Genomic DNA, 23,714 nt, shown 5'->3' with positions numbered 1-23,714 from the left:
CATTAAAGCCGAACCGGTGATTTTTATATAGAAGGTGATCAAATACCAAGATATCCTACAGCTGCAGCAGAACATGCAGAACGCGCATACAGCACTGAACATATACATGTGACTGACAGATACGGCCAAGACACACACACACACAGAAAGATCATCAGCTCATTGAATATGAAGTACACAGGGAACCGGGAGCGCGCATACAGCACTGAACAACATCCGTAGAATATAAACTTGCGACTGACAGTCACAATGAAAGATCATCAGCTCATCAATACAAAGTATTGCAAGCCTACATGAGAGTACACGCACAAAACCGTCTAACGTTACTCATTAATTGTTTACACAAGTAAAATCACAGTGTGACAGTCAGATGGAGCATTCGGTAAACAACCAACAGCAAGGTAATGCTATCAGCTGAGTTAAAGAAAACCAACTTTTACCTTTGATGACACCGATATGAGCCCTGCTTACCCGTACCTCTGCCGTTCTGTTCGTGGTGATTTTAGAGGCTATAGATAATTTTTGCCCCGCGCATATTGCCCTGTAATTAGACCATGCGACCACACCTTGTGTCTCTTATTGTCCAAATGTTCCCTGAATTTTAGCTGCATGTTTTTCCAGCATCCCCTGCCAATACTGTGTCGTTTATGACATTTACCAACGTTTATGCTATGAATAGTTCGAAGCTAGCGTTAGGTGCGAGGCTGCTCGGTTAACCCATTTGCGGGAACATTATTTGTTTCACAAAATAGCCTGATTTAGTTGACCATGAACATCAGAGACTACATTACGAATGTTCATTTAACAACCTGCTGCTGAACCAGTCAAAGACCCAGGAAATCATCGTGGACTTCAGGAGGAAAAAATCTGAGGTCCAGCCCCTGCTCATCGACGGAGGGAGCGTGGAGAGAGTCTCAACCCTCCGATTCCTGGGGGTGCACATACAGGATGACCTGTCCTGGAAGAACAACACAGCAGCCATCATCAAGAAGGCACAACAGCGGCTCTTCTTCCTGAGAGTCCTCAGGAAGGACCACACCAGACAGGAGATACTGGTGGCCTTCTACCGCTGCGCAGTGGAGAGCATCCTCACCTACTGCATCTGCAACTGGTTCTCCAGCTGCACAGCCGCAGAGAGGAATGCGCTACAGAGAGTCGTGAGAACGGCCCAGAAGATCACCGGCGCCCCCCTCCCCTCTCTGGAAGAGCTGTACAACACACGCTGCCTCAGGAAGGCCTCCAAGATCTCCAGAGACCCATCCCACCCTGGGTACGAACACTTTGCTCGGCTGCCCTCGAACAGGCGGTACAGGACCATGTTCGCAAGGACAAACAGACTGAAGCTCAGCTTCTACCCCAGGGCCATCCAGGCCCTGAACACAGCAAAGACCTAGGTTCTGGGCCCTGGACAGTCTGGACGGATTGATGGCAGCTGCTGGATTGAAAAATCAGGTGTAGTGCTGAGGCACAAATGTGTACATTTCAAGCCTGCAAACTGCGACACTTTAAATGAATGTGCAATAACACTATGTGCAATATGACAACCCTAGGGTACATAAGGTTGCAGAGAAATAGGAAATGTTAGAATAGGTATAGCATAGAGTACAGCAGTGTTTTATCTGTACAGTATAGTATAGTGGATAGTGTACATAGCCTTTATTTATGTAAACCAGCTCCTTTCCCTTCTTGTCTTTTTAGTTTTTTTTTGTTTTTTTTTCTTTCCTAGCACCAGGGGAGCCACCCCTCCCAAATTTCGTTGTTTGGTACCTGTACTATAGCAATGACAATAAAGACCATTCATTCATTCATTCATTCACCATAACGTTATGCTCTGTGTACTGTATATATATATGGGTATAGTACACTTACACACAGGACAAAGTGGCCTGGAACCCACAGTGGAAGGATAAGGGCATCCTTCTGATCAGCATGTTCCTTTTCAAAACCATGTACTGCATTTATCATTTTTATCCAACACTTAACTGGGGTGTGCATGATTATGAATTACATGATTACATTAATTTGATGAAGTCCTTTCTCATACATGTAGTGTTTTTTTTGGCTTAGTGTTAGGAAACCATTTAATTTACCTTGATGAAATCAAAGTGAAATTAAATGAAAGTAAAAAAAAAAAAAAAGTATTTAGGACCAACACAGCTAATGTGCTGATGTCCCATGAAGGGCATGCCATGTATAATGCTGGATACAATGAATGAATGAATGAATGAATGGACTTTATTGTCATTGCTACAGTACAGGTACCAAACAACGAAATCAAGGAGGGGTGGCTCCCCTGGTGTTAGGAAAGGGAAAAAAAAAAACTTTTAGAAAAAGAATAAAATCACAAGAAGGTAAGGAGCTGGTTTACATAAATAAAGGCTATGTACACAATCCACTGTACTATACTGCACAGATAGTCAACTAGGGTTGTCATATTGCACAAAAGTATTTTTTCACGTTATTTAAAGTGTCACAGTTTGCAGGCTTGAAATGTACATGTTTGTGCCTCAGCACTAGCTGCCATACAATCCGTCCAGACTGTCCTGGGCCCAGAACTTAGGCCTTTGCTGTGTTCAGGGCCTTGACGGCCCTGTGGTAGAAGCAGTTCTTCAGTCTGTTTGTCTTAGCGGCCGGGGTCCTGTACCTCCTTTTCGAGGGCAGCCTGATAAAGTGTACGTGCCCAGGGTGGGTCGGGTCCCTGGAGATCTTGGAGGCCTTCCTGAGACAGCGTGTGTTGTACAGCTCTTCCAGAGAGGGGAGGGGGGCGCCGGTGATCTTCTGTGCTGTTCTCACGACTCTCTGTAGCGTGTTTCTCTCCGCTGTTGTGCAGCTGTAGAACCAGTTGCAGATGCCGTAGGTGAGGATGCTCTCCACTGCGCCGCGGTAGAAGGCCACCAGTATCTCCTGCTTGTTGTGTTCTTTCCTGAGGCATCTCAGGGTGTATAGCCGCTGTTGTGCCCTCTTGATGGTGCCTTTTGTGTTGTCCTTCCAGGCCAGGTCATCCCGCATGTGATGTCCCAGGAATCGGAGGGTTGAGACTCTCTCCACGCTCTCTCCGTCGATGAGCAGGGGCTGGATCTCGGACTTTTTCCTCCTGAAGTCTACGATGAATTCCTGGGTCTTTGACTTGTTTAGCAGCAGGTTGTTAACCTTGCACAGCTTGCTCAGTTGCTCTACCTCATCCCTGTACGCCGCCTCGTCCCCCCCCGAGATACATCCCACCACGGTGGTGTCGTCTGCAAACTTTACGATGTAGTTGCTGGGGTGGACGGGGGTGAAGTCGTGGGTGTAGGGGTTGTAGAGGATGGGGCTTAGCACGCAGCCCTGGGGGGACCCAGTGCTGAGGCTGAGGGCTGTGGAGGTGTGGGGGCCCACCCGCACCCTCTGGGGGCGGTCGGTCAGGAAGTCCTTGATCCACGCACATATAGAGTGTGATAGACCCAGGTCTAGTAGTTTGGTCACTAGCCTGTCTGGAAGGATGGTGTTGAAGGCGGAGCTGACGTCCACGAAGAGCAGTCTCGCGTAGCTGTTTCCCCTCTCCAGGTGGGATAGAGTGGCGTGGAGAGTCGTCGCTATGGCGTCCTCTGTGGACCTGTGGGCTCTGTAGGCGAACTGGTATGGATCCAGGTTGGGCGGGAGGCGTGTGAGTATGTGGGCCCGGACTAGTTTCTCGAAGCACTTCATGATGATTGGTGTAAGTGCCACCGGGCGGTAGTCGTTTAGGCAGCTCACCGTGCTTTTCTTCGGGACTGGGATGATAGTTGAGGTTTTCAGGCAGGGTGGGACGGTGGCCTGGGACAGGGACTGGTTAAAGATGTTGGTGAAAACCCCGGCCAGCTGGTCGGCGCAGTCTCTCAGCACCCGTCCCAGGACGCCATCCGGCCCCGAGGCTTTCCTGGGGTCCACCGCCTTCAGTACGCGTCTCACCTCATGCTCTGTGAGGGTGAGGCTGCTGAGAGCTGGAGAGAGTGGTGTTTGTGTTGCGGTTACCTCCGTTCGCCCCTCGTCGAACCGGGCGTAGAAGGTGTTCAGCTTTCCCGCCAGCAGGGGGTCGTCCTCTGCGGCTGTGAGCCTGTTGGCTCTGAAGTTTGTCATCTGCTGAACCCCCTGCCACATCCGCCTGGAGTCGTTGCTCAGGAGGCATTCCTCAATCTTCTCTCTGTGCTCTGCCTTGGCCGCTTTGATGCCGCGCTTTAGGTTGGCCCTGGTGGAGCTGTACAGCGGTGTGCTCTTCCCTGCGAAGAAGGCGTTGTCCCTCTCGTTGATCAGTTTTTGGACCTTCCCAGTCATCCATGGCTTCGTGTTGGGGTAGACCCGGACCCGTTTGTCCACGGTGACTGAGTTGGTGCAGTTCACTATGTGGTTCAGAACCGACGATGTGTACTGTTCCAGGTCCTCATGCTCATATTCCTGCCATAGGGTGTCATTTAGGCAGATCTGCAGTGGAGCGGATCCTTCTGGCCTGACAGTCTTGGTGGTGATGGGAGCACTTTTCCCCATTGTAGTGTATGCAGGAATCAGGAGGATTGACACATGGTCAGACATGCCTTGATGAGCTAGCGGACTAGCCTTGTAAGCACGTTTGATGTTGGTGTATACCTTATCCAGTGTTTTTTCTCCTCTCGTTGCACATTTCACATGCTGATAGAACTTGGGTAGTACTGCCTTCAGGTCGACATGATTGAAGTCCCCCGCTATGATGTGAATAGCCTGTGGATCAGTGCTTTGTTGGCTACTGATGACTTCATATAGTCGCGCCAATGCTACTCTGCTGTCTGCGCTACGCGCTATATACACACATGTAATTAGCACCGCGTTAAACTCCCTAGGGAGGTATGTGGGTCGGCATTTAACAGTCAAGTATTCCAGGTCTGGGGAGCAGTGGCTACTTACAGTTTTCGTGTTTAAGCACCAGCTGTCCTTCGTAGATATAATGAGGCCGCCTCCGCGGGTCTTCTCACTAAGCAGCGTTCGGTCAGCGCGGTGCAGCGTTCGCCCCTCCAAGCTAACAGTAGCGTCCACAATGTTGTCATTTAGCCAGGTTTCTGTCAGAATAATCACACAGCTATCCCCTACGATGTTGTTTTTGGCCACCTGTAGTCTAAGTTCATCCATCTTGTTCGTCAGGGATCTGACGTTAGAGAGGAAAATGCTTGGCAAAGCTGGTTTGCTTTGTTGTCTACATAGCTGTTTATCTTATTCAAATACCGGCTCAATCATTTGACTTACTGGGAAATGGCTCATGGGATCACAGTTGTGGGGCTGGACCCACGTTGCGGTTACATGAAGGTCAGCAATGAAAACCTCCTTTCCCTGTAGAATTCAAGTGCATCTAAAATTAGTCAATGCTAGAAAATGGTACGTAAAACATATGGCTGAGTTCCAGCTATCTATTAAAATCACAACAAGGCATATAAGCCACAACTAGGGTGTTAGGTCACATGACAGAATGTGGACGCTAGGAATAATTCTACAAAAATAACACTACAATATCAAATGCACTTTTGTGGCATTTCTATGACAATATATTGTTACATTTCAACATAAAAATATATATAAATGTGTTTTTTAAAGTGTTGTTTATTTTGTCAATGTCCGTTTTAATAATCATAAGTTATGAGATCATGTTCACAGGGACAGACCTGTAGAACGCTCGGTTTCGTGAGATTTCACTTTTTAATGCTTGCCGCAAAACCTGGTGAGGCCAAATATCTTTCTTTCGCAAACTGCAGTAATAAAAACTGGACTGGAGTCAAGTGAGTTTTCCTTGGCAAGACTCATCCCGACCTCCACAAGTGTGTTGTGAAAGCAGACAACGAATATTGACTGAAATACAAAGTAAGAACCATTTCACTTCGATATTATGACAGGATTTCTTACAGATATGTATTCACAACATAGCTAGTTAGAAACTGCAAGTTCTAAGCTAAATGTTGATATACAGGTTGTTGGTGGTTGATCCAGATCCTTGATGCGATCCGGGTATTCTTTTATGGTGATAGCCACCGCAGCCTGAAACAGCAGCGGGCTTTCAGTGGAGCAACGCGGCAGCAGCTGGTGTACAGATTTTTTACCTTTGCCTGCTTGTGGCTCTGTCAGTATGTGAAGCGCATTGAGTCACATCTTGTGAGAAATGAGCTATATAAATAAAACTTGACTTAATATAATGTCTGGAATCTAATTTCTTTCATTTGACATTGGTTTAGTCATAATATAAAAAAATGTAGTAGTAACACTCTACTCTAGTAACACTTGAGCTAACACTCAATAGTACAGCTAAGGGCTAAGCCTATTGAGTGTTAGCTGTCCTTTGATCATATATCATCTTTGATTATAACTCATTGTTTATTAAATAAATAAATAAATAGTTAGCCTACATGAAAATGGGCTTTTCATAACTCAGCATGGTCACAATACTGATTCGCCTATTATAGAAATAGTTTTCATAATATGGATTTTAAATCACAATTATCACAATCACATATTACTAAAAATCATGTTCAACACAAAGGGAGCAATGTTACTTATACTATAATAGTATACTATAATAAGTTAACACTTTATTTTAAGTGATTGGGGTATATGGAGCTGTTAAAACGGTTTTTAATCAAGATTTTCCCACAGATCTGCGTAAATTATGTACATTTGCATATTATTCATTTAATTAGCATACTATTTTCATATTTATTTATTTTAAATGTCATGCATAGTAGTTTCTATCATCCCTGAAAATGTCATTACAGTGTGACCAACCTATCTTAAGCTATGAAGTAAAGTATGTAAAATATAGTGATAAAAAGGTCCATTTGGTGCCATTCCGGAAGACAGGTGTCCATTGTTAGGTGCGCGACCTTTTTGACCCTGTCTCGGTTCACAAAATGGGTTGTATCTCAGCAACCGTATGTCCTATCTTCATAAAACAAAGTGCTCTGTGCTTCTGAGAGTATGCTCTAGAACAATGTATATCAATTGTACCAGCAAAAGCAATCTTTAACATTGGTACCTAACCCTACCACAACATTACCTTTTCATCCAGTCACTTCAACAATCAACTATCCTTAGTATAAACATTTCTTGCATTAATGATTTGAAAAAAACATACCGTCGTAAGGCGATGACGTAGTCTATGCAAATATGCAGGCGCAATATGCAAATATGCAGGCGCGGTATGATGACACGCTCCAACCACTCCAACCATATGGTCCATCAAGCTTCCGGGTGATAGGCGTGATGTCCGCAGCTGGATATACTTGGAGAGTGTTTGTAAGGCTGGCCGCCATCTTAGGTGAGTCTGGTTGTGTTGTAAGGCTGGCGGCCATCTTAGGTGAGTCTGGTTGTGTTGTTAGGCTGGTGGCCATCTTAGGTGAGTCTGGTTGTGTTGTAAGGCTGGCGGCCATCTTAGGTGAGTCTGGTTGTGCGGTAAGGCTGGCGGCCATCTTAGTTGAGTCTGGTTGTGTTGTAAGGCTGGCGGCCATCTTATGTGAGTCTGTTTGTGTCGTAAGGCTGGCGGCCATCTTAGGTGAGTCTGGTTGTGTTGTTAGGCTGGCGGCCATCTTGGGTGAATCTGCAGGGCTGCCAAGTTTCACCAAAAGTTTGGAGTGAGATTTTTTTGGCGGTGGAGCGACCCAAAACTGTTTCAGTATGACTTTTATTAAACTGCGGTTCCTCCCGCGCACGCCCACATACAACATCCGGGTCTTAATAATTACGGGTCTTACATGCAACATTATGAATGAATGAATGAATGAATGGTCTTTATTGTCATTGCTATAGTACAGGTACCAAACAACGAAATTTAGGAGGGGTGGCTAGGTGTCCCTGTAACACAGGCTACTAACATATGTGTGGTGGCCTGGGAAAACCCTTCACATGGTGGCATTTTGACATTTTCATTTTTTAATATTTCCATAAATTAGAAGTTCTCAGCTATTCATAACTGGTTGAATGACTGAGATAGCCCTTTATTTTAAAAAGTTATGAGCATTTAATGTATCATGTCAAAAAAAGTGAAAGGTGAGAAATGCTGCCCCCATGCTGCCCCCGACTGTATATCAATTGTACCAGCAAAAGCAATCTTTAAAATTGGTACCTAACCCTACCACAACATTACCTTTTCATCCAGTCACTTCAACAATCAACTATCCTTAGTATAAACATTTCTTGCATTAATGATTTGAAAAAAACATACCGTCGTAAGGCGATGACGTAGTCTATGCAAATATGCAGGCGTAATATGCAAATATGCAGGCGCGGTATAATGACGCGCTCCAACCACTCCAACCAAATATGGTCCATCAAGCTTCCGGGTGATAGGCGTGATGTCCGCAGCTGGATATACTTGGAGAGTGTTTGTAAGGCTGGCGGCCATCTTAGGTGAGTCTGGTTGTGTTGTTAGGGTGGCGGCCATCTTAGGTGAGTCTGGTTGTGTTGTAAGGCTGGCGGCCATCTTAGGCGAGTCTGGTTGTGTTGTTAGGGTGGCGGCCATCTTAGGTGAGTCTGGTTATGTTGTAAGGCTGGCGGCCATCTTAGGTGAGTCTGGTTGTGTTGTAAGGCTGGCGGCCATCTTAGGTGAGTCTGGTTGTGTTGTAAGGCTGGCGGCCATCTTAGGTGAGTCTGGTTGTGTTGTTAGGCTGGCGGCCATCTTGGGTGAATCTGCAGGGCTGCCAAGTTTCACCAAAAGTTTGGAGTGAGATTTTTTGGCGGTGGAGCGACCCAAAACTGTTTCTGTATGACTTTTATTAAACTGCGGTTCCTCCCGCGCACGCCCACATACAACATCCGGGTCTTAATAATTACGGGTCTTACATGCAACATTATGAATGAATGAATGGTCTTTATTGTCATTGCTATAGTACAGGTACCAAACAACGAAATGTAGGAGGGGTGGCTAGGTGTCCCTGTAACACAGGCTACTAACATATGTGTGGTGGCCTGGGAAAACCCTTCACCTGGTGGCATTTTGACATTTTAATTTTTTTATATTTCCATAAATTAGAAGTTCTCAGCTATTCATAACTGGTTGAATGACTGAGATAGCCCTTTATTTTAAAAAAGTTATGAGCATTTTAATGTATCATGTAAAAAAAGTGAAAGGTGAGAAATGCTGCCCACGACTCCTTTCTCCTCCGGGTCGGGGGAGGAGCCTATGCAGATCGGCCGGTCTCGTTTGTCTGCTTGTGATGCGGTGTTAGTCTGCTCGCCTCGTCGGTATGCGAGGGACAGATCCATTTGTGTGTCTTCTAGTTAAGATTGTATTACTTTATGCTTATTGTGAGCATCAGTAAACTGTCAATAACACAGGTGGAAGTATCGTCTCTCCTTTCGCTCATGTGTGCGTGCGTTGCTTAACTGAGAATGAGACACGTTCAACGTGACGTTGTTTCGCTAGCAAACTACCCACCACAAAAACATAAAAATAAGTACTTTCTCTTTTGTTTTCTTAAAATGTTTATATTCACCATAATGTAGTATGGAGTTCAAAGTACTAGAATACCACATAATATCAAAATCGCCGAAATAGGACATTTCCATCTATTTTTGCTGTTTGCCACAAACGAACATCCGACGGGTTTTCCCAGGCCACCACACATATGCCTATATGTAACATCTCCTTTCCTTTAGCTGTTTGCAAATGACATGCTTGCAATTGTCTGCAATTCCATTGACAATAACAATCCCAAACATTAACAATAGCATTACAACATTCCATTATTTCCCCTTTTTTTTTTCTTTTTCTGAACAAAGAACAACAGTCCAGTACAGCCGTCTGAGGCAAAGTCAAAACAGTCCGAGAAGAGCTGTCCCTTTACTCACCCCTTCCTTTTTTTTTCATTTTTTTTTTCAAAGTCATAAGTCCAGTCGTTGTGGCAGCCTTGACAGGCGACCACTCCGTGAGTAGACACCCTGGCCTGCCGTGGCAGGACCCCCCGGCGTCGCCGGTGCCCTTGGTGTACGAGGATGTACCTCGCCGCCTGTCTCCCCCCGACTTGAGACAATCCGTGTCTCGGCTGAGGCAGTCTCCCCAGCGACCTGGGTCTGGTCAGGACTGCTCCGCTCAGGCCGTAGAATGTCTGTCTGTTGCGCTTGAGCTGAGCGCTCTGCAACACGCAGATCCACTCGGTTGCGTCTGTACAGTGTGCCGTCCACATCCACCACGAACGAGCGGGGAGCGACTCTCTGGAGGCACTGGCCTCGTCGCCACCGCCCTGTGCGATCACCTGGCAGAGGCCTCATCCTAATGTGATCTCCAACATCCAGCTCTGGAAGGTCTCTGGCAGACGTGTCATAGAATGACTTGGCGACCCGCCGTTTCCACCGCAGCTTCTCTGCCACTCCGTCCACCACACGTGGTAGAAGCAGGCTGTCCGCGACGGGCAGTGAAGTTTTGAGCCTGCGTGCCATTAAGCGCTGGGCCGGGCTGCTGTCCAACCCCTCTGTGGGTGTGTTGCGCCAGTGAAGGATGGCCATCCACGCATCCGTGCCATCCAATTTCACCCGCTTGCAGAGTGACTTGACAATCTTAACGGCCGACTCAGCCTTGCCGTTGGATCGAGGATGTCGGGGTGAGGATGTGACATGGGCAAACCCCCAGCTCGCTGCAAACTTCCTGAACCGTTCGCACGCAAACTGTGGGCCGTTGTCCGAGACCACCCTCTCTGACTGCCCATAACGTGCAAACTGAGCTTTGCAGCGCGTGATGAGCGTGTCAGCAGACAGATCTGGCTGCTGGTCGATTTCCCAGAAATCCGAATACTGGTCCACAATGACGAGAAAGTCCTTGCTCGCATATGAGTAGACGTCCATACTCACTGCCTGCCACGGGCGCACCGGTATGTCATGCGACATCATCGGTTCCTTCTGCTGGACCCGTGCATACTCATTGCATGCGGAGCAGTTCGCCACAAAGTCCTTTATCTCCGCTCTCATGTTCGGCCAGAAGAGCGTATCCCTGGCCCGTCTGTAACACGCCTCCCCACCAATGTGGCTAGCGTGTATGCGTTTGAGCAGCTCAGATCTCATGGCTTTTGGTATGACGACGCACTGTCCCCTGTACAACGCTCCGTCTTGAACATTCAGCTCGTCTCTGAAGGGCCAGTATTCCCGCACTGCCAGCGGAGTGTCCTCTTTAAAGTCTGGCCAGCCACTGAGGATCACAGATGCCAGCTCCTGAAGCACATCATCCGTCTCTGTGTGCTGCACAATCTGGTGGAATCTGAAAGCCGTAACGTCCAGGTGCTGCGCCTGGTCCAGCTGTGAATACCCGGCCTGGGTGCTGTTCACGGCGCACACAGCATGCTGCACGTACGGGGTGTCAGACCCACGGCACGGGGGCGTGGCCCTGCTCAGAGTGTCGCTGACATACATCTCGGGGCCCGGCTTGTACACAACATCCAGATTGTAGCTTTGCAGCTGCAGCAACATGCCTTGGAGACGTTTCGGTGCGCTCAGGAGGGGCTTCTTGAATATTGTGATAAGCGGCTTGTGGTCTGTTTCTGCAGTGATAGCCTCCCTGCCATACAGGTACTTGTGGAATCTCTGGCAGGCAAAGACTATGCTCAAACACTCCTTCTCAATCTGAGCGTAGTTTTGCTCTGTCGGCGTTAGTGCCCTCGATGCAAAAGCCACCGGCTGTCCCCCTTGTAACAAACAGCCCCCCAGCCCGGTCATGCTGGCGTCGCTCTGGACCGTGACAGGCTTTGTGATATCATAGTACTTGAGGACGGGCGTGCAGGTGACCATACGCTTCACTCCGCACACTGCATCTTCGTGTTTGGGCAACCAGTGCCACATGACGTCCTTATCCAAGAGCCTGCGGAGCGGCTCACAGACCTCCGAGAGCTTTGGCAGAAACTTTGCAAGGTACGTCACGAACCCAATAAAGCGCTGTACTGCTTTCACGTCGGTGGGTGTCGGCATTTCCAGCACGGCCCGTGTCTTCTCTGGGTCGATTTTCAGTCCCTCCGAGGACAGAATGTGGCCGTGGAAGTGTACGGCTTTGAGCTTGAACTGTAGCTTGCGTTCACTCAGCCTGAGTCCCACTGCTCTGCATCGTTCCATGAGAGCACTCAAGTTTCTGTCATGGTCCAGTTCGGCCTCGGCATCCGTATCGCCACACCCGACCACCAGGATGTCATCCGCGATCGGTTCGATGCCGGCCAGGCCCGATAGCAGCTCGTGTTGCTTGCGCTGGTAGATCTCAGGCGCTACTGAGACTCCGAAAGGGAGCTTGAGCCATCTCATCCGACCCCACGGTGTCCAGAAGGTCGTCAGACGGCTGCTCGCGTCGTCAAGCTTGCACTGTAAAAAGGCAACACGAGCGTCTGCCAACGTGAAGAGGCGAGCCTTGGGCAACTTGTACAACACATCTTCCAGCGTAGGCATATGGTAGTGAGACCTCAGCAGCGCTCGGTTGAGAGGCTTTGGATCGATACAGATTCTTATTTTCTCTGGCTTTGCGACAGTCACCATGTTACTTATCCATGCTGTCGGCTCAGTCACCGGCGCAATGTTGCCGACCTTGACATGTCTATCAAGTTCCTCCTTGACTCTCGCCTTCAGAGCCACTGGAACATTCCTCGGCACGCACTGCACCGGCGTCACATCAGGATCCAGCTCGAAGTGTATCTCGCCCGGGACTGACTCGATTGGGTCATTGAAGACGTCATGATAGTCTCTCAGCAGCTGATCTTTGGTGAGGGGCACAGATTGGCTTGCATCAACTGTGTGGAGTTCATCTGGAACGGTGAAGGATACGAGGCCCAGACGTTCGCATGTGCCCCCCCCCGAGAAGAGGCTTTTGCTCTGTGTCGACTATTTCAAATGTGAGGTTGTGCTTTTCTCCCCGGATGACACATTCAGTGTGGAATTTCCCCAGTGATGGCATGATTTCCCCAGAGTATAACTTTAACTTGGCTGCGCTCGGGCCTAGCGCCGCTCTGGGTGACAGCTTCTCTTTAATCTTGCGGCCCATGACATTGCAGGTGGAGCCTGTATCCAGCTGACACTGTTGCCTTTTCTCATTCAGGCATAGATTCACAAACCACTTGCGCCCCTGCTGGGCCTTTGCAGTATTGACACATTCAGTTACTAGAAACAGTCTTTGAGTCATCTTCTCTTTGCTCATCATTTTCAAGCACATTCACTTTTTTTATTTTGTCAGCCTTGCTGCCAGCCTGGCATACCTTGGCAAAGTGATTTGCTATGCCACATATCCGGCATGTCTTACCGTAGGCTGGGCACTGCTCCCTGCCCCGTTTGTGGCTGCCTCCACAGTATTTGCAGCTCCACTGTGGCTCTCTCTCCGCTGGCGCTGTTTTCCTTTGATGTGCGCGCCTCTCACTCTGCCTGTCCGCGGCATTCACATTGTCCGTCTGTGCTAGCGGGGCCATCACTCTCATGTGTCTCTCGGTTAGCTCAGCGAGCCTACAGATTTCAGTCGCTGTGTGTAACGTCAACTCACGTTCGCGTAGCAGACGCCTCCTGGTGCCCTCACTCGCAACACCCAGCACGAGCCTGTCACGAACCAGCTCGTCCTTCAGTGCACGGTATTCGCATGACGATGCTCTCTCCTTAAGCTTTGTCAGGAAACTGTCTATTGCCTCATCAGCCTCTTGTTTGCAGCTTCCAAACATGTACCTCTCATAAATGACGTTTCTCGCCGGTTTGAAGTAAACCCCCAAAGCGTCCATAATCGCTTTTGGGTCCTTCTGTTCATCCTCCGTCAACGTGAGGCTATGTGTGTACACATGACGGCACTCACTTCCCATTAGCCATCTCAGCGTGGCTGCCTTGATCAGCTTCGACTTCTCGCTCAGTCCGGTAGCGAGCAAAAAGTCCTCAAACTCTGCACGGAAAACTTCCCAGTTTTTCGCCAGATCACCAGTCATGCGCATACCATCGGGCGCGGGGATGCTGTTGCATGTGTCGTATATTTTCTACTATATATATCCTATTTTCTAGTGTTGTGCAATGGCTCTTGTAATCTGACCAGCCCTCGGACTTGGGGCCGTGGTGACATCACAGGGGACGGCCCTCATGGCCATCTGGATAAGGTGATAGGCTATGGCCTGTGACTGTATTTGCATATTGTTGATGAATAGGGTTGAGACCCAAGGGGGGGCCTCTTTACCAGCGGATCCCGGCAGAGGAGGACAGACACAAGGCTCCAGCTGTTGGTATACGTATACCCTGTTTTTGTAACTCTGATTAAATCGTCTTAAACTCAATAACTGTTCTTTGATTCATAACCAATAAGAAATACACCACACTAAATGGCGAGCCAGCCAGGAGATAAATATAGCTTAATTTACAGTATTTTGCAAACTCTTCAATCCAACGAAGAGGGTAGGTTTTCTGCAGAGACCTTTCTCTAGTCGATTGGTGTGTTCAAAAAAGACTGTAAATCTCAGATAAGTTATAGTCAAAAGAATCTTGTGTAACGGTAATCTTGTTGGAATAGAAACAAACTTTTCATAATCTTTAATAAGTGGGGTTGGTGAGAGCCGGACTTTGAAGCCCGTTTTTTGTAAATATACGATTAGATTGGTAAGGGATTTGAGTGTTTGTATTGGTGATATAGGGCTGAATTTGGTAATTCGCTTTTTTATGTTAAGATATTAGTTGTGTAACTAATAGTGGTATTATGGAATATCGTGAGTGTGTGTGTAAAATTGTGTTTTGACAAAGCGTAATAAGTCATTATTGTAGAACTGTAGCAGAAGTGTGTCTTAGACGCCATTGGCATTTAGACGCCATTTGCATTGTCCTTTGTCCTGTGTCAGCGGAGCTTAGACGCCATTTGCATTGTCCTTTGTCCTTTGTCAGCGGAGCAGAAACACGCATGGAGACACACAGGCCTAGATATCTCTGTGAAGGGACCGTGTAAGATTTAGTTCGGTAACTAATAGTTAAATTGCATTGAAAAGAGCATTATTGTTATAGACTAAGAAATCGATTCTTCAGAACTGTGTCAGAGAATCCATTCTTAGACGCCATTGTCTTTGTCCTTGAGGAAGGACACACACAGAGGCCATCTCTATGAGGAAAACGTGAATGCATTGTAGAATATTTGAATGAGATAAATAATAGTTTAACTGGATTGAAAGATAATCGTGAAATTGTTGTGTCGTGGAAAATAACAGTATTGTGGAAAGCAAAATATATGTTGTGAGACTAATCTTTTCACAGCAGCGGGTTTCCCCTCAGAGGAGAAGGACAAAGACTAGCCCCTCCTTCCCCTACTCCATTTTACACGGAGGAGCAGGCGCATGCTCGTTAGCCGGAGCACAGCTCCGCCTGCTGGACAAAATACGACAAGACATTTTAAAACACTAATCCTCAGGGAGATACAGCTGAGGTCGATGAAACAGTCCGATACATTAATAAATAGATGGTTATAAATGATTGTAATATATTACATTACTTCAATTAATTTAATTAATTACAAATTGATTGAATTAATTATTCAGATCATTTCATTTTCTGTTTTCACAAAACTTTGATCAATTGGTTTATAATAGTCTAAGGATAACGTTTTCTTTCACAGGTTTACATCAATGAAGTGTCAATGACTAAGTCTAATTAATTATGCATTCCTTTCAAATAACAAGTCGATTTCTTTACAGATTGTAATTAATAATTAATCATTTTATTCCTTCCAAATAATAAGTCGATTTCTTTACAGGTTGTAATTAATATTCGTGTTTTACATCTTTTATTTCAAGTTAGGTCATGTCCACAGCTTTTGATTAGGAATAGCAGAATAGTTTGTATTGATAATTAAGCAGTAAAAGGGTTTTTGTAAATCAGTGAATACTTAGGTGTTGACCAGCCTTTGTGATTTGATAATTGTGTTGACCAGAACTGTAATTAGTATTGAATGAGTAATTAAGTGACACATATTCATAAACAATTATGAAACACATTTAAGTATAAAGTACTTACACAGATATTAGATTTAAGTTAATACTGCACTGACATACACAAGAGGCAAATCTGTTATTCTGAGTTGCAGGGTTTTGTGGGGATGGTTAATACAGTTATATTGGACTAGCATTTGTTTAGCAAATAAGGCAAAATAAGGTGGGTTGTAAGAAGCGTACACCTTATCTAATATAGAATATTGTCAGCATATTGAGCAAGTAGAATGGGGTCAAATTCAACGAAGCTGTTAAAAGATATTAGTGAACATCGTGGAATGTTGGCTACGTTATCCCCTATGGCTGTAGTGGAAAAAATGAATCCTCTTGTTAGGGAAATTAGCAAAATGTCTACGAAATGGAATAGCCGTTGGGCATACATTGAACAGCCGTGGCCGAAAGAGGGCAGCCTTAATTTACAAATAATTGCAACATTGGAAATACTTATCAATGGGCACAAAGCACATCAAAGAGGAAAGATTAGATCAGAGAAACGCAAGTTAGAGTTAGCTATTTTAGATCTATTTAAGGTAGAGGGACAGAAAATAGCTCAGATGGAACCGGAAAAGAAAAAAGAATTGGCCAGAACACTGGAACAGAAATTGAACATTCCATCCCCAGACATGTGTCCTGTCTCCAGTCCCCCTCCATATGCTAAGGCACTGGAGGACCATTCCCAGAAGAAGAAGACCAAGAAGGAGCCAAGGGGAAAAGGGGACGACAGGAGTGACGAGGAAGATGACAGCAAAGATGGCCGTGAAGACTCAAGAGATGACGACAGTGCAGATGAAGGCTACCACGCTAAGGTCAGGAAGATGATAGCCACAGCCGAAAGGAAAGGTGGGAGAAGACGCCCGGAGAAAGCGGAAAGAGAGGAAGATTGTCACCGAATGTCATCAAATACATTAAAGAACTGTCCAGTGCTGATTCGGGGTAACAAGATGGAATATCATCCGTGGCATCATACAGATCTGTCTGAAGTGATGGAGAAGCTCCCCGTTCTTCAAGACGGCGGATACCCGTGGACTACTGAGATGGACGTGAGACTGACAGGAACGCAGGCCGCAATGGGAGACCTGAAAAGACTCTTAGCTTTTATTGCAGGATTGGATACAATGCAGGAAATATTGATGAAGGCAGGACTTCATAGATATATCAATACATCAGTTTATGATCCAGAGCTCTTCGCAGCAAACAGAGGCAAACTGTGGAAAGCAATCAGAGAGACTTACCCTACTCACATTCACCCAGACAATATCATTGTGAAGCCACAGGGGGGAGATGAGAATCCCCGGGGGTTTGTTGCCCGTGTGCACTCTCAATGGAGAAGTGTGACAGGGAAAGACGCTGAAGATAACCCCTTAGAAAAATCCATAATCAGGGAAAAAATACAAGAAGGGCTTCCTACCCCAGTTAAGGATAAGCTAGCAGAAGTGGTGGGGCTACGACACATGAACAAAGCTGTTTATATAGACCACGTAGCTCATCAAGTTGAGTTATATCGAAAGAATATTCAGATACAGAAGGCAGAAGACGAAGAATCACTCAGAATATTGACTCATGTGCAATTGACTGAAAGCGAGAGGAACATAGAGGGAGTGCAGGCTTTAGCCCCACAGCAACAGCCACCTGGAGTGCAGACTGCTACTTACCAGTCCTACTCACAGGGGCCACAAGGGGGGTATCCTGCTACTTACCAGTCCTACCCACAGGGGCCACAAGGGGGGTATCCATACCCACAAGGACCACCAGGGGTGCAAGCGGTTCCATACCAGATGTACACACAGCCTGGCCAAGGACCACCACCAGGCGGATGGACAGCAGCAGGGAAGAAGATGCTAGAACCGTGTTACCAATGCGACCAGAATGGACATCTAGCCTGTACCTGCTGCAACAGGCCCCAGGGGGGCGCAGGGGGGAGCCAAGGAGAAGGATATTGGCCCCCTACTACACCTGCTCCAGGAGTGATGAACCCTTACGGAGGCCCAGCAGCTGGCCTATAGGGGTGCCCGGAAGATCCGAGTGGGAGGTGCCAGCTGGTGGTGACACAGAAGCCTGAAGGCGCCACGCACCTCCCTATGTCTAGAGAATATGTGAAGACAATCGGATTTGAGGGAATTAAACAGCTGATTCCTACAACTGAGCTTGTAGACTTAGAGTACAAGGGACAGAGAGCAACTCTGTCAACACTTGTGTCAGAACACACGCCAACAGGGCTGCTAGGGAGAGATGCTCTATGCCAATTGAACTGTACAGTAAAATGCACACCTGACGGCTGTCAGGTGACGGTGCCATCCGGTGTTCAGATTCCATCGACAGCCAGAGTGATTAAGCATAGAACAGACCTACAAGCTTTGCCTTTAAAGGGAGCTGATATAGAATATTGGGTTGATGGGTCTTGTTACGGGGTAGGAGAAACTTTGTGCGCTGGGTATTCCTTAGTTAAAGCACAGAATTCAAAGTTTATTGTAGAACAGGCTGAGGCAGTTCCTCAGCCATGCTCAGCTCAGTTGGCTGAATTGATTGCCCTCACAGAAGCATGCAACTTGGGAACCGGACGGAGAGTGACAGTGTACACCGACTCTGCCTATGCACATAATGTTTGTCATTTTAATGGAGCTGTATGGAGGGGGCGGGGTTTTAAGAGAACTGATGGTACGCCTATACAGCATCACGCACAGATCATGAAGCTGTTACAAGCCATGATGAAGCCAAAGGAATTAGCCATAGTGAAGTGTGCCACACACAGGTCTGACTCATCACATGTCACACAAGGTAACAGGGCTGCAGAAGATGCAGCCAAAGCCATTACAGGAGCAGACAAGGCAGGTAAAGGTCTTCTGGTCACACATGAAAAGCAATTACAGGGCATGGTCACACTTGAGGATTTATTGATGTTACAGAGTAGAGTAACTACGTTAGACAAGAACGTTTGGCTAGCAAGGGGGGCAAGTCAGGATGACACAGGTCTATGGAGGAATCATGAGGGGTTGGTTGTAGCACCCTCAGATTTAATAGGCATGTTAATACGGGAAGCTCATGGATTAGCACATGTGGCTAGGGGGGAGGTAAGATGCAAGATCACCAAGGAATATGGGTTTTGGAGTCCATATTTGATGGAACAGATTGACCATGCTTTAGGTCAATGTGGGGTCTGTTGGAGAAACAACATCAGAGTGGGTACACCAGTGGTGTCTGGGCATATCCCTACCCCAATAGGGCCACGGGTGGTGGACAGGGGGGTGGATGTACAGAGTAGGCAGGATGTTGTGCCAACAGGTGCCGAGGTCCCCAGAGAACCTGAGAAGGAGGAGCTACGAGGAGATGCTGTGGTGTTGCCAGAGCCAGTGGCAATGCCAGTGTTACAGCCAGTGACATTACCGGCAGTGCCTGAAACCGAGGGGACAGTGGAAAGCTGTCCAGATGCCAATGAACCAGAAACCAACGAAGCAGAGAGTGTTGACAGTCTGGAGGTCCAGCCTGGGAGTGTCCAAAGCCTGGACACCTGTGCTACTGGGGATGCTGGCGAGTACCTGCATCATGCTTCAGATGATGCTGAGGGCGACTCCCCAGACCTTGATCAGCGTGGGAGGGGACCAGGCGGCTGCCTGAACCTCAATGACACTGACGGACGACGACCAGTTAGGAAAAGATTAAAGACTATGAATAGGGTAGTGAAGCAGCAGATCAAAGGGAACGACGGGAATGGACAGCAGATGATAGCATGGCTGGAAACGGTCTTAGGGGCATGGGAAACTTATTTTGCTAAGATAGGACCACCTATTATAGCAGACATGATTTTTGACTTTCTTAGGAGACAGGGCCTCATTGACTGTTTTTGGAAAATCAGTCACTCAGTCCACGTTAATGAACTTTTCAGAAGACTAGTCCTCATCTGAGGTGAAGATCTATGCATTAATGCATTCCCTTTGTCCTGTGCTTACTGTTGGGGAATTATATGTTATGATAACTGAATGTCATTATTTGTGTATTGTTTGTGTATTTGTGTGATTGAGGTCAGTTGAGAAGTGATGTGGTGGTTATGCAAAGATAGGAAAGAGGTTCTGTTCCTAGCGCAACGAAAATGGAAGCTCCTGACTATGAAAGTGTTATCAATCTGAGACAGCGGTAAAAGGCTGTTCTCCAACTGGGTTCATGTGCTAGCAACCTCTGACCCTGACGCTTCAAGGACAAAGAAAACATCGGTCGTTGGAAGTTTCTGTATTGATTTGTGCATGATGAACTGTGTTTAGTTTAATTGTGATTGTTATTTTCAAGATTCTTTTTATTATTGGTTGTTTTCTATTTTTTGGTTATGATATCCTTGGTTCCTAATACTGGTCCTGGGTTGGTCTGTGTTATTGTGCTTCTTGTGTTGTGTGTTGGTGTAGTTTTTCTGTTTGTTGTTGTTTATTTAAAAAAAAAAAAAAATATATATATATTTTTTTTTTTTTTTTTTTATGTGGGGTTTTGTGTTTTTGTTTTTGTTTTGTGGTCGTTTAGTTTCGGAACACCCTCTGGGTGGTCCGAGGGGGGATGTGTCGTATATTTTCTACTATATATATCCTATTTTCTAGTGTTGTGCAATGGCTCTTGTAATCTGACCAGCCCTCGGACTTGGGGCCGTGGTGACATCACAGGGGACGGCCCTCATGGCCATCTGGATAAGGTGATAGGCTATGGCCTGTGACTGTATTTGCATATTGTTGATGAATAGGGTTGAGACCCAAGGGGGGGCCTCTTTACCAGCGGATCCCGGCAGAGGAGGACAGACACAAGGCTCCAGCTGTTGGTATACGTATACCCTGTTTTTGTAACTCTGATTAAATCGTCTTAAACTCAATAACTGTTCTTTGATTCATAACCAATAAGAAATACACCACACTTGCCATGGCGTTTCATTTCTTTAAGCGTCTTTATTTAATTTTTATTTTTACTTAGATCCCGCTTCTGACTCCATGTTTCAGTATGACTTTTATTAAACTGCGGTTCCTCCCGCGCACGCCCACATACAACATCCGGGTCTTACATGCAACATTATCAGGTCACCCCAAGGTGTCCCTGTAACACAGGCTACTAACATATGCCTATATGTAACAAAAACTGTGCACGTTTTGGCAGCGGCGGCCCCTCTCTCCCACCCAATTATTTGTGCTAGTTTCCTGCAATTTTACATGTTGTTCATAATAAACCAGCACAAGAAATGAAAATAATAACTAATAAATGTATTAATGAAATCTTAATAAACAAATACAGTAGCCTACAGACTCTAAAAGGAAAATGGGCCCCATCAACAGGACTCAGCCCCTTGGTCAGCAGCAGGAAGACCCGTGGTCATCATCTTATATACAGTGCATTGCTCATAGATGGCTATCATGTTATACAGTACATACCAGGGTTTTTCCTCGGTCCGAATGAGGGCTTGGTGGGTGATTTTGTGCCCGCACAGCGCGCCCATATATTTTTTGAGGGACCCCCAATTGTTGTATTTGTATTGTAAATTGTAATTATTAATTATTATTATTATTATTAATGTACCTGGTTATGTTACAGTAGAGAAACAAAAAACAGTTACCAAAACTGAGTAGCTAAGATTGGCAAAAGATTGGCGTGGTGCAACCGAAATTAGTAAACAACTAGTTTGAAACTAACTAGTAACAACTAGGGGTTTAGTAACTACTAAATGCCTGCATTTAGTAATGACTTAGGCCATATTGGTGCAACCCAGTCCAGTAGGCTACCAGATACGATGTTGTAATGTATGCACATATTTTGCTACCACGGTTGCCAGACGGAATTGACAATGTCCAGCCCAACCGGTCTAAAAGCTGCCGAATCCACCCGTCCAGTGTGACCAAAAGTAGCCCAATCTGGTGTGGCGGGTGGCGCCAATAGGAAAAGGGGAGGTGCCCAAAGGAAAGCACTTAGGGCTCACCTTAGGGGGAACGCTAGAGCGCAGCCGTGTGATCAGGTCGGAGGTAAGGTAGTTGCACACCTTACTCCATGCTGACAGGCAGAGATCAAGAGGTAGGCCGCAGCCTATGGCTATTTTCTGTGCGTAGCGTTTTTTATTATTTCTTTGATTGTATGTAATATTGATGGTGTGATGTATTACAGGTCACCTACTTCCCTGCTGGGTTGAAGGCGGCTGGTAGTCGCTGGTAGGACGCTGCCATCGACGTACCAGGTATTTTAATGTATTCGTCATGTAAATTGAATCATTATGTATTTTAATATGTCGGTAATAGTGTTTTAAGATTGTTCATTTGTGTTTCCTCCAGAGCATCAGTGCGGCCAGCTGCTCTTGCCGTGAGACGTTTTGTTTGGTTAAAGTTTATGTTCTTATCTAGTCCGCCTGGGCAAGTGTGCCGGTAGCGGGGCGGACTAGTTTTTCTTTTTGTTTGTTTGTTTGTTTGTTTATTTGTTATTTAAATCCGCTTTTCCCCCACCATTGCCACTTCACCGGGTTAATCCCAGTTCGACCATCAGGGCAGGTTTGAGTGTGCTATATTTATAGATGATTGCAGTGAACAACCCTTTTCTACAGTGTGTAGCCTATGGTGTGCAGTGAACAACCCTTTTCTACAGTGTGTAGCCTATGGTGTGCAGTGAATATAACACCTGCCCTGGTTCTTTGGAGAGAGGTCAATGTGGGCCTGGATTGTGAACTAATGTAATAAAACTATTTTCTATTTAAAGTACATTCTCAACTGTCATTCTTATGCTAGGGACCTATATGGTGGGTGTAACACTGGCAACACTGCTTGCTACGTTCTTGCAGCTCGCGTGCACAGGTTCTTCCATCAACGCTCGCCTGCCGCTTCAATTGCAGACTCAAGTTAACGAGCGTGCAGAAAGACGCCACGAAACTCATGTCCGGTAGCTTTCTTTCAAGGAATTTCAAAAATAAAAGTCCCATAAAACAATTGTTATTTCTCGCCGTGAGAAATAGAGATGTGGCGTGAGAGCGTGAGAACTGGTTGAAATGCGTGAGTCTCACGGCGATTGCGTGAGACTTGGCAGCTCTGTGTTTGTTATCGCATAACCAGTCGTTCAGAATGCTCTCAGTATTTCCCCTACAGTTGCCTTGGGGTGGGCGGGCCAGACCTCCACACACAGCTTCGTGCCGCGCTGGAGAATGGTTTTGTTTTTGTTTTGTTTTGTTTTGACCGAGAGAGTTTTTGCAGGGTGAAAGCTCTGCAGAAGAAAGTAAGCAAGTTGAAACGTTAGCAAATATAATTACTGTGTTCTGACAGAGAAAGTTGGTTCAAATTAGTCGTTATTATTGTGACTAGAAAGTGTCTGATTATAGTTTCATGATGTGAATAATAGTGTCAAAGAACTAGCAAGCTAGCTAGCGTGCTCAGAGGTGATTAGATGAGCTAGTCTGCTGCACACATGCCAGCTAAAGAGCTAACTGGATGCACTTTATTATTTTACTTAAAGTAGATATACAATCTTTCTTATTCTGCTAGATTTGGGCTTTATGGTAATACCATAATGGTATATTTACAGTACATGGACAGTGGATTGAAACATTGGAACAAACCCTCACTCATTGGAAATGTCTGTTTTTTGTAGTTGGACATACGATTTTCTTACAGGTGAGAGAGTAAGTAAAGACAGTATCTGACTGCATTGCCCACAGCAACCCAATATTCAATTAGAATGATGTTATGATTTGATATGAATTCAATGTATACCTCTTATTAAATTATAAATACTCTGGTTGTTATATTTGCCTTTTGGTTGACAGCAAAAGAGGTAGAGAGGAGGATAGAGAGGGAGAGAATGAGA

The 23,714-nt window shown here is 46.1% G+C and overlaps 1 pseudogene across 1 annotated transcript in view; it reads left to right on the top strand.

Moving 5' to 3' along the window:
- The window catches only part of LOC308150134 (piwi-like protein 1), a 181,014-nt pseudogene that overhangs the window by 5,130 nt on the left and 152,170 nt on the right, over positions 1-23,714 (top strand). The window lies entirely within an intron of this gene.

Source organism: Nansenia antarctica (assembly GCF_963989245.1).
Source record: "Nansenia antarctica genome assembly, chromosome: 2".
Taxonomy (NCBI): Eukaryota; Metazoa; Chordata; class Actinopteri; order Argentiniformes; family Microstomatidae; genus Nansenia; species Nansenia antarctica.
Note: the sequence above shows the minus strand (reverse complement) of the source record. Positions and strands in the feature narration are given on the sequence as shown.